The sequence below is a fragment of the Gadus macrocephalus genome, chromosome 7 (genome assembly GCF_031168955.1).
Source record: "Gadus macrocephalus chromosome 7, ASM3116895v1".
Taxonomy (NCBI): Eukaryota; Metazoa; Chordata; class Actinopteri; order Gadiformes; family Gadidae; genus Gadus; species Gadus macrocephalus.
Window position 1 is genome coordinate 3,835,820 of NC_082388.1, and position 8,927 is coordinate 3,844,746.

At 42.0% G+C, this 8,927-nt stretch overlaps 2 long non-coding RNA genes across 2 annotated transcripts; both read right to left on the reverse strand.

Annotated features, from left to right (window-relative positions):
- Positions 1-941, reverse strand: LOC132461101 (uncharacterized). The gene is made up of 2 exons (XR_009526526.1): positions 867-941; positions 1-413 (listed from the first exon to the last, which is right to left on the reverse strand). It is a non-coding gene; the product is annotated as an uncharacterized LOC132461101 (long non-coding RNA).
- Positions 942-5,632: 4,691 nt separating this feature from the next.
- Positions 5,633-6,629, reverse strand: LOC132461245 (uncharacterized). The gene is made up of 3 exons (XR_009526570.1): positions 6,301-6,629; positions 5,840-5,933; positions 5,633-5,716 (listed from the first exon to the last, which is right to left on the reverse strand). It is a non-coding gene; the product is annotated as an uncharacterized LOC132461245 (long non-coding RNA).
- Between the last annotated feature and the right edge of the window lie 2,298 nt (positions 6,630-8,927).

Here is an 8,927-nt window from a genome sequence, read left to right on the forward strand (position 1 = left end):
ATCAGTGCCATTTGACCTTTCTAAGGTACCAGACTGTAAAACTAATTTTATTTCACTGACATATCACTATAGGTATTCATTCCATCCAAATTCAACAGTTTTGACTTGTTTTGAAATTTCACCCAGACCTCTATACATTTTCCCACTCAAAGAAAACCATACAATCGAAATGCAGTTTGACTCCAACTGGAGCAGATATATTTGAGAACAACATATAATAAAACCAAACTGTAAAAACAAAGGTAAAAACACAGCTAAAAACTACAATCACTAGGGATAAAGATATATATATATATATATATATATATATATATATATATATATATACATATATATATATAAACAGAGGTGGGGGGGCTGACGCTGGAGCAGGAGCAGTCGATGAAGGTGGCTCATAATCAGCATCATCATCACTGTGGAACCCAAGAAGAAGAAAGAAAATAATGTAACTTCAAACAGACAAGTAACAATATGTTGGGGTAAACAAGACATCAACTAACAATCCAGTTTGCACCAGTTTGAGTGTGTGCATTTACTAAATTCATTGCAGGATAATAAATCAAATCCAAGTTTATTTATCACTTGCACAGCAATGCTTGGTTTGCTAGGTCCTCTCAACAATGCAAAAAGGAATAAAGAGAAGAAAGGATAGAGATAGTATCAAATAAACTATGTACAATATATTGATAATGATAATTGATGCAAATAATATCATAAATATAAATATAAGGCAAAGAGTACCGGTAGTGAGTGTGTGGAATGAGTAGAGTGAGTAGGGTGATCGATAGATAGATAATATCTAATAAGGTGATAGATCGTCAATTTGACACCAAATCAATAAGTAATCGATAACAAAGAATACATACCTTTCAGGTGATGGAATTCGATATTCTGAATCACTGTTGTCCGTGTCCAGTTCTGGCAACAGCAAGTCACTGACGTGACAGCAAGTCACTACTGTAGTCCCTCAAGAGGGACTACAGTAGCCCCACTGTCGCTAATGATAGCGAATGCCTCCGCAAAAGTATAGTATGGAAGCATATATGTAGCAAAATTCAAATGGCAATGCAATTTGGAATTACATTATGCATTTGACAATTCATTATGCAATTTTATAATGTAATTTGTAAATACGTTATTCAAAATGTATTTTAACATGCAAAGTGACAATGCAATCCTCAATTAAATTTGCAAAAGTTATAACAATACAAATAGAATAACATTTTGTCAAATTCTTTGAGTTCCTTTATACAAATTGAAAAGCTATAGCGTCCCCGTGATTGCAATCCACTTCGCCACGCTCCGTGTGTTGCGATATTCAAATGACATTTCAATCCGCAAAACGGAATCCAAAACGGAATCCAAAGAGGGAATCCAAAGATGAATCCAAAGAGGAATCCAAAAAGTCAATATGCAAAGTGGCAAACGTATCAGCCAATCAGCGTCTGGGCGGGAACTACGTCACTTGCTCGTAATTTCCTTGTTAACTTCTAGTTCGTATGTGTCAGGTCCATGGTCACCAATGGAGATTATTGATACGCTCCGAAGTTTGGCCGATGATGTGGAGAACAATCGTGTTGAAGCCACAGATGCAGTAGATAGAGTGCGTGTTCTGGGAGATAGGATAGACGACTTATCCTCACTGGTACGTTTTGACGCCAGTGTGGTAAACACAAAGATTTCCCAAGTGCTACAGGCACTGGGTGCGAAACATAGGGTCGGGAGACCCACCGTCTCGACCCACTCCTCACCTACAAAGCTCTCCACAACCTAGCCCCCAGTTACCTCTGGGACCTCCTCCAAGAATACACTCCCTCCCGCTCCCTCCGCTCAACCTCTGCTGGACTACTATGTATCCCCACATCACGACTCATTACGAATGGGTGCCCGGTCATTCAGCTGTGGAGATCATAGACATCTTATAGATAGACGGAGCATTGGCTGCTGGGACGCGAGAAATACGGCCGCCATCTTGGAGTGGTCAACCAGGAGCAGCAACAGCAGCAGAAACAGGATGCCGGGCAGTTGTTCAGCGTATTCCTGCTCAAATCGGCGGACAATCCATAATAGGAATCGGGGGATTACTTTTCACAAGCAAGATTTAACATTACCGTACTATTGGTATAATTAGTATTGAATAATAAAACACGCCAAACCATGTGGCCTTTATCATAGCTACACGTGTGACAAAAAACCGCATGAAAATCAGTGGTATTCAGTGAGGCATGATTAATTAAATGCGCTGACAGTTCATTGCTCCAGCCAAACGTATTACACTGAGTGGAGCGGATGACCACTCCAAGATGGCGGCCCCGCGTCTCGTCAGCGCCAGTAGGCGGTAGCATTCGATGCTCCGTCTATCATATACGATGTCTATGGTGGAGATACCCTTGGAGACAATAGAAAGTGACGTAGTTCCCGCCCAGACGCTGATTGGCTGATACGTTTCCCACTTTGCATATTGACTTTTTGGATTCCTCTTTGGATTCCTCTTTGGATTTCCTCTTTGGATTCCGTTTTGGATTCCGTTTTGCAGATTTAAATGTCATTTGAATATCGCAACACGGAGCGTGGCGAAGTGGATTGCAATCACGGGGACGCTATAGCTTTTCAATTTGTATAAAGGAACTCAAAGAATTTGACAAATGTTATTCTATTTGTATTGTTATAACTTTTGCAAATTTAATTGAGGATTGCATTGTCACTTTGCATGTTAAAATACACTTTGAATTACATTATAAAATTGCATAATGAATTGTCAAATGCATAATGTAATTCCAAATTGCATTGCCATTTGAATTTTGCGACATATATGCTTCCATAGTATAGGTCTTTCATGCCTGCCATTATTTATTTTAAAATAATAACAAATAGAAGAAAAAGGCAAGAAAATACAAAATAACTAGCTAACTACCAGCTAACTAGAAATGCAAACGATGTAATAAGCGTGTAGTAGGAGCGTATGGCCCAATCCCATTTCTAGCCCTTACCCCTTCCCCTTCCCCCTTCCCCATACCCCTTCCCCTTACCCCTTCCCCTTGCCCCTCAATACAGAGGGGTAAAACGTTCCCCTAAGAAATGGGACGCCCCTCCATTACGTGGCTTCATCGTCGCTGACTGCGGACAGCTGACTGCTACGTCAACAGAGGCCACGAGTAGGCATGTTTCAGATCAAGCATACGTTGCGTTGCCTCACATAACATAATGAATTAGTGGATAAAAACGTCAGAAATGCTGGCGTTAATTTCCCTATGTGATGTGACGCGTCACATGGCTTTAAAAACTTGCAGGATCTCCATTGTAACTCCGTCCGTCTGCTTTTCTGTGCATATGCTCTTTCAAATAAATGCAGACATAAGACACTCCCCTCAACATATCAAAACATTGCCATAGGATAGGATAGGATAGGATTTTATTTGTTGTCATTGCACATGTTACAGAGCAACGAAATTATCAGTTACATTCCGTCCAAGAAACATAAAGGACATTGTGGGGAGACAGGACGGAGAGACTGTCAGGCGCTCGTTTGACAAGAAACATGCTGCCCTCTTTGGAAAAGAAGGATCGATGGAACCCATATTCGGATCAAGCCACCACAACTACATCGATTAGACTATCTAAATTACAAGAATTTCTATTCAATTAACATGCAGGCCATATGCGATGCAAAGGGGACATTTTTGGACATTTTTGTGGGCTACCCAGGGTCTGTCCATGACACAAGGGTAATGAAAAACAGTTCTTTTTATTTGACTGCCAGGTATCCACCGCCGGGTTACATGCTTTTAGGTGACGGTGGGTACCCCTGCCTCCAGACGCCCGTATGTCTGTTGACTCCCTATAAAGAGCCGGTGATTGGGCGGGTGCAGCAGCGCTTTAATTACCGCCAATCCATGGCGCGTTCTGTGATAGAGCGGGCCTTCGGGATGATGAAGACAAGGTGGAGGTCAACCTTGGGTGTAGGGCTCCACCATCTCCTAAAGAACCAATGCAAGTCAGTTGTTAGAAGTCATTTTCTTTAGAAATTTTCAGCTAATATCTCATGAAACATGTTTGAATAGCAGTTAGTGAAATTCATGAAACCACATCACCCTCACCATGAGGATAACCATGGGGTCTTGAATAGATGACACAAGGGGCCCTATCTTGCATCCGGCGCAAGTGACTTAGTCACTGGCGCATGTGTCGTTGCTAGTTTACAACTGGCGCAGAGCGTTCTTTTCCCACCAGCGCCACTCGCCGGTAAATTAGGGATTGATCATGCGCCCCAAGGGGCGGTTCGGCGGAAGGAGGAGGCGTGTTCTGGCGCAAACGGTATTTTGCCGTTTCTGAATACCATTGCGCTACTGACCAGGAAATACCTGGTTTAAAGTCAGTGGCGCATTGTTCAGATGCTATTTTAAGGGCGCATGCATACATGCGCATGCGATGCATACAGATTGCTTGTGCACCTCGCACATACACTTTGCTTCTCCCATCTACCTAGCCGCACATTCTTGGTAAATTATTTGGGAAAGAACAGCTGATGCAGCGGTAATAAGTTGTACTTTTAAATCAATGCATCTGCAAACACCGTACAGCAAACACATATTTTCTTGACAGAGACATCGTGTAGGCCTACATGCCCATAACTTTTAGGATTGAGTATTTGATCGTGAAAAACATTGTTTTACCGCGAGTGAGTGTTAAAAAGAATGAATGAATGCGGGGGCGCGTGTGTGCTCTGTTTAAACACACGCAAACTAAACACGTAACGCATAATACAATGGCAATGTCTATTACCGCGGGGACACATGCATATTAGGATAGCATACAATACTGATAAGAAACAATGTTTATAATGTATTGCGTATATCATTAAATATAACCACAGTTACCGCATATCATATGTTATATCATATACGTTTTCTTTGCCGAAATTTATTTGAGGACTCAGTTTTTCTGAAGTTGTGGAAGAAAACCCCTTATTCCATGTGTGAATTAGGCCATATTATTTGGCAATAAACTGAGCCATTTGCAGTTTGAAATTCATGTGCATCTGTCTAATCGGAGACTGCAGACGCGCTGTCAAAATATCAACTCGTCCGATTCAAATGCGCTCATGGCTCTTAAAGGGGATGGGAGCTGGCACTCTCATTGGTTTGTTGGACGTTACGCCCAAACCACACCTACGGGTAACGAGGCTGCTTCAGACCAACCCTTTTGACACTTGCGCCGCAACGCAAGTGTCATTTATCCGCCTGTAAAATAGCGATAGCGCCGTAGAACCGCCCACAAAGTTACTTGCGCTTTGCGCTTCCCACTTGCGTTTCAGACCGTTAAAATAGGGCCCAAGGACTGGTGGGTCAATTGCTGGCCGGGCACCAAGAACCTCGTGCATCAAGTCATAATACTGCCACGTCGCAACAGTCACCTCCCCACTTTCAGTCCCCGACCCGAGTTTTGGGAGTCCTCAAATCCTGAAAAAACAAACACACAGACACAGACACACACACACACACACACACACACACACACACACACACACACACACACACACACACACACACACAGACACAGACACAGACACAGACACACACACACACACACACACACACACACACACACACACACACACACACACACACACACACACTTCTTTTTAAGGTTCTCCCACTTCTTAGAAGCCTGTTGCCTGGTCACTTTCCCCTCCACCCCCATTTCTTCCAGAAAAAGCCTACATCACAGCCAACGTACAGTATAACGACACAGACATTCAGTGGGCTATTGAGCTCAACACAGAAATACCAAAGTAGAAAACAGACGCAAGAATGAAAAGATTGAACAACGTAAGACTCACTCCCACTGTTTTCTGGCGATCATTTTCGATTTTAGGAACTCATTGTCCCTGGTCGCCCTGAAATTAATGAGCCGTCTGGTCTCCTGTGGTGTCCCTGAGGTAAAGTGGAAAGGAAATCTTCTGTTTGACAGGCGAGTGACGTAGCCTAGGCGGCAGCTTTACCGATATCAAAGCAGTGCGCCGGTATAATCAACCAAGTAATAGTAGTAGTAAGCAAATCCACTGCACACAAATTTGACTTGAAACCTTAACATGTCATGTCAAGGGTTATCGGATATCTATCTCAACAAATAGCGATAGCGGAACACATTAGCATCGGCTTCTAGTGATTCAAAACAAACTTGACTAGAGAATCAAAACAAACTTGACTAGTGATTCAAAACTAACTTCACAATTAAAAACCGCTCGAAAATAGTATTATTACACCAGTCTGCCGTAATTAAAGCGCTGAAAATACTTACATTTGTGCGTGTCCTTCGCTTGAGCCATCGCTGCTGTTTGTTTATTTGGCGATTTCGGTTGGCCACTAGAGAGCGCCAAAATCTTGTATGTATAGTTCAACGGTTATTTACCGTTATGTCATGTTTTATATTGAGCTCAGAGATCGCATTGTCCGTGTATGACTTCGAGCCGAATATACAGTCAACTTTACAGCATGAGTCAGAATGATAACAACTCGTAAAAATGCATTTTCGGCCGGATTTTCCTCGAAGCCCTCCCTTTAAAGTGTGGTCCTTGGATAGCTTCGTTTCAAGGGCTACGTAGCCTTTTGTCTTCGCCCTACCCCTTAACCCAAATGAGAATCGGGACACCCTTACCCCTTCAAAACAAGGGGGAGGGGTAAGGGGGAGGGGTAAGGGGGAGGGGTAAGGGGTAGAAATGGGATGCAGCCTAAAGCTGTGTTCGAAATCGTTCCCTATCCACTCACTCACTATTCCCTATATGGTGTTCATGATATAGTGCACTATTTAGGGAACGAACAAACGAGAATTCGAACACTACGCTTAAGATTTCTAAACGTCATTTGCGTCAGTAAATGCGCCGGGTATTTGTGTGACGCAGACAGATGCGCCCACATCATGTAAACAAACCGGGCACTCACGACGAAAGCTGGAGGTTGTATTGATGTTGAATGTTACATTTCCTTGTTTAATTAATTTTGAATGTTAAATATTTAATGTTAAACCCCAAATAAATTGTTGACATTTGTAAACGAAAGCCGTCATTAAATGTTATTCGTTTTCGAGGTTATTCAGCTTCTTCTTTTCCTCCGGGAAAACACGACCGCATTGCATTGTGGTATACGGGAGTATCATGTAGGGTACATCGTATGTACCCTATTTTAAGTCCACTATATAGTGCCCTATATAGTGGACCACTGAGAATTCGAACACCCTACAAAATGGCGTGCACCCTATTTAGTGCACCACATCCATGATAGGGAACGATTTCGAACACAGCTTTAAGGGTGCGTCCCATTTCTACCCCTTACCCCTCCCCCTTACCCCTCCCCCTTGGTTTGAAGGGGTAAGGGTGTCCCAATTCTCATTTTGGTTAAGGGGTAGGGCGAAGACAAAAGGCTACGTAGCCCTTGAAACTAAGCGAAAACGTAGCTTGAAACGAAGCTATCCAAGGACCACACTTCAAAGGGAGCCAGGGAGGGCTTCGAGGAAAATCCGGCCGAAAATGCATTTTTACTAGTTGTTATCATTCGGACTCATGATGTAAAGTTGACTGTATATTCAGCTCGAAGTCATACACGGACAAGATTTTAGCGCTCTCTAGTGGCCAACCGAAATCGCCAAATAAACAAACAGCAGCGATGGTTCAAGCGAAGGACACGCACAAATGTAAGTATTTTCAGCACTTTAATTACGGCAGACTGGTGTAATAATACTATTTTCGAGCGGTTTTTAATTGTGAAGTTAGTTTTGAATCACTAGTCAAGTTTGTTTTGATTCACTAGTCAAGTTTGTTTTGAATCACTAGAAGCCGATGCTAATGTGTTCCGCTATCGCTATTTGTTGAGATAGATATCCAATATCCCTTGACATGACATGTTAAGGTTTCAAGTAACATTTGTGTGCAGTGGATATGCTTACTACTACTATTCCTTCAACCCTGTCTCGTCAAAATTACGTTCCCAGAGAACTATTCGGCATTCTCAATTACGTTTGTCATAAAACGTATTTTGTCCGCGATTACGTTTTATTGAACGTATTGCAAATACGTTCGTCCTCAGCCTATTTTTTGCCATTTATTAACCTCTAGGATTATGTTTGGTTGAAACGTATCCCAGATAGGTTAAATGTCAACGTATAGCACATTATTGTCATTAAGGCATATCTCCCTTTCAGGGAACGTTTCATTTAACGTATTTTGTCTGAAAAACGTATCTTGGCTGTGGATACGTGTTATTGAACATATCGCAAATACGTTCGTTGTCAACCTATTTTTTGCCATTCATTTACCTCTAGGATTATGTTTGGTTGAAACGCATTCCAAATATGTTAAATGTCAACGTATAGCACATTATTGTCATTAAGGCATATTTCCCTTTCGGGAAACGTTTAATTTAACGTTATTTTGTCCCTGATTACGTCTTATTGAACATATTGCAAATAGGTTCGTTCTCAACATTTTTGTTGTTATTTATTTAAGCTACCTCTTGGATTACAGGCTACATTTAATTGAAACGTATCCTTAATAGGCTACGTTAAATTTCGATAACACATTATTGTCAGCATATAGGCATAGGTCTACCTCTCAGGGAAGCGTACGTTTGATTGTAATGTTAATAGTCCAACGTTATTCCTACAAACAAATTCCTGGTTGGTGTAAAATCCTTCTTGGCAATTAAATCCTTTCTGATTCTGATTCTGATTCTGATTATATCAACATGTCACAAGAGGAGAAATTAGCTGCTGACGGGGTAACTGTAGGAGCGGGGGTTGCTTTGTTGATTTCTTTATCTAGGGCTATAGCTGTGGTCAAAGCGGGAAGTGTGCGTTGTCTGGGCGGCTGCCTGAACTGAGCTGCAGGAAATTATGTTCACACGTTTCTTCATTCATTCATGAAGGCTATACCG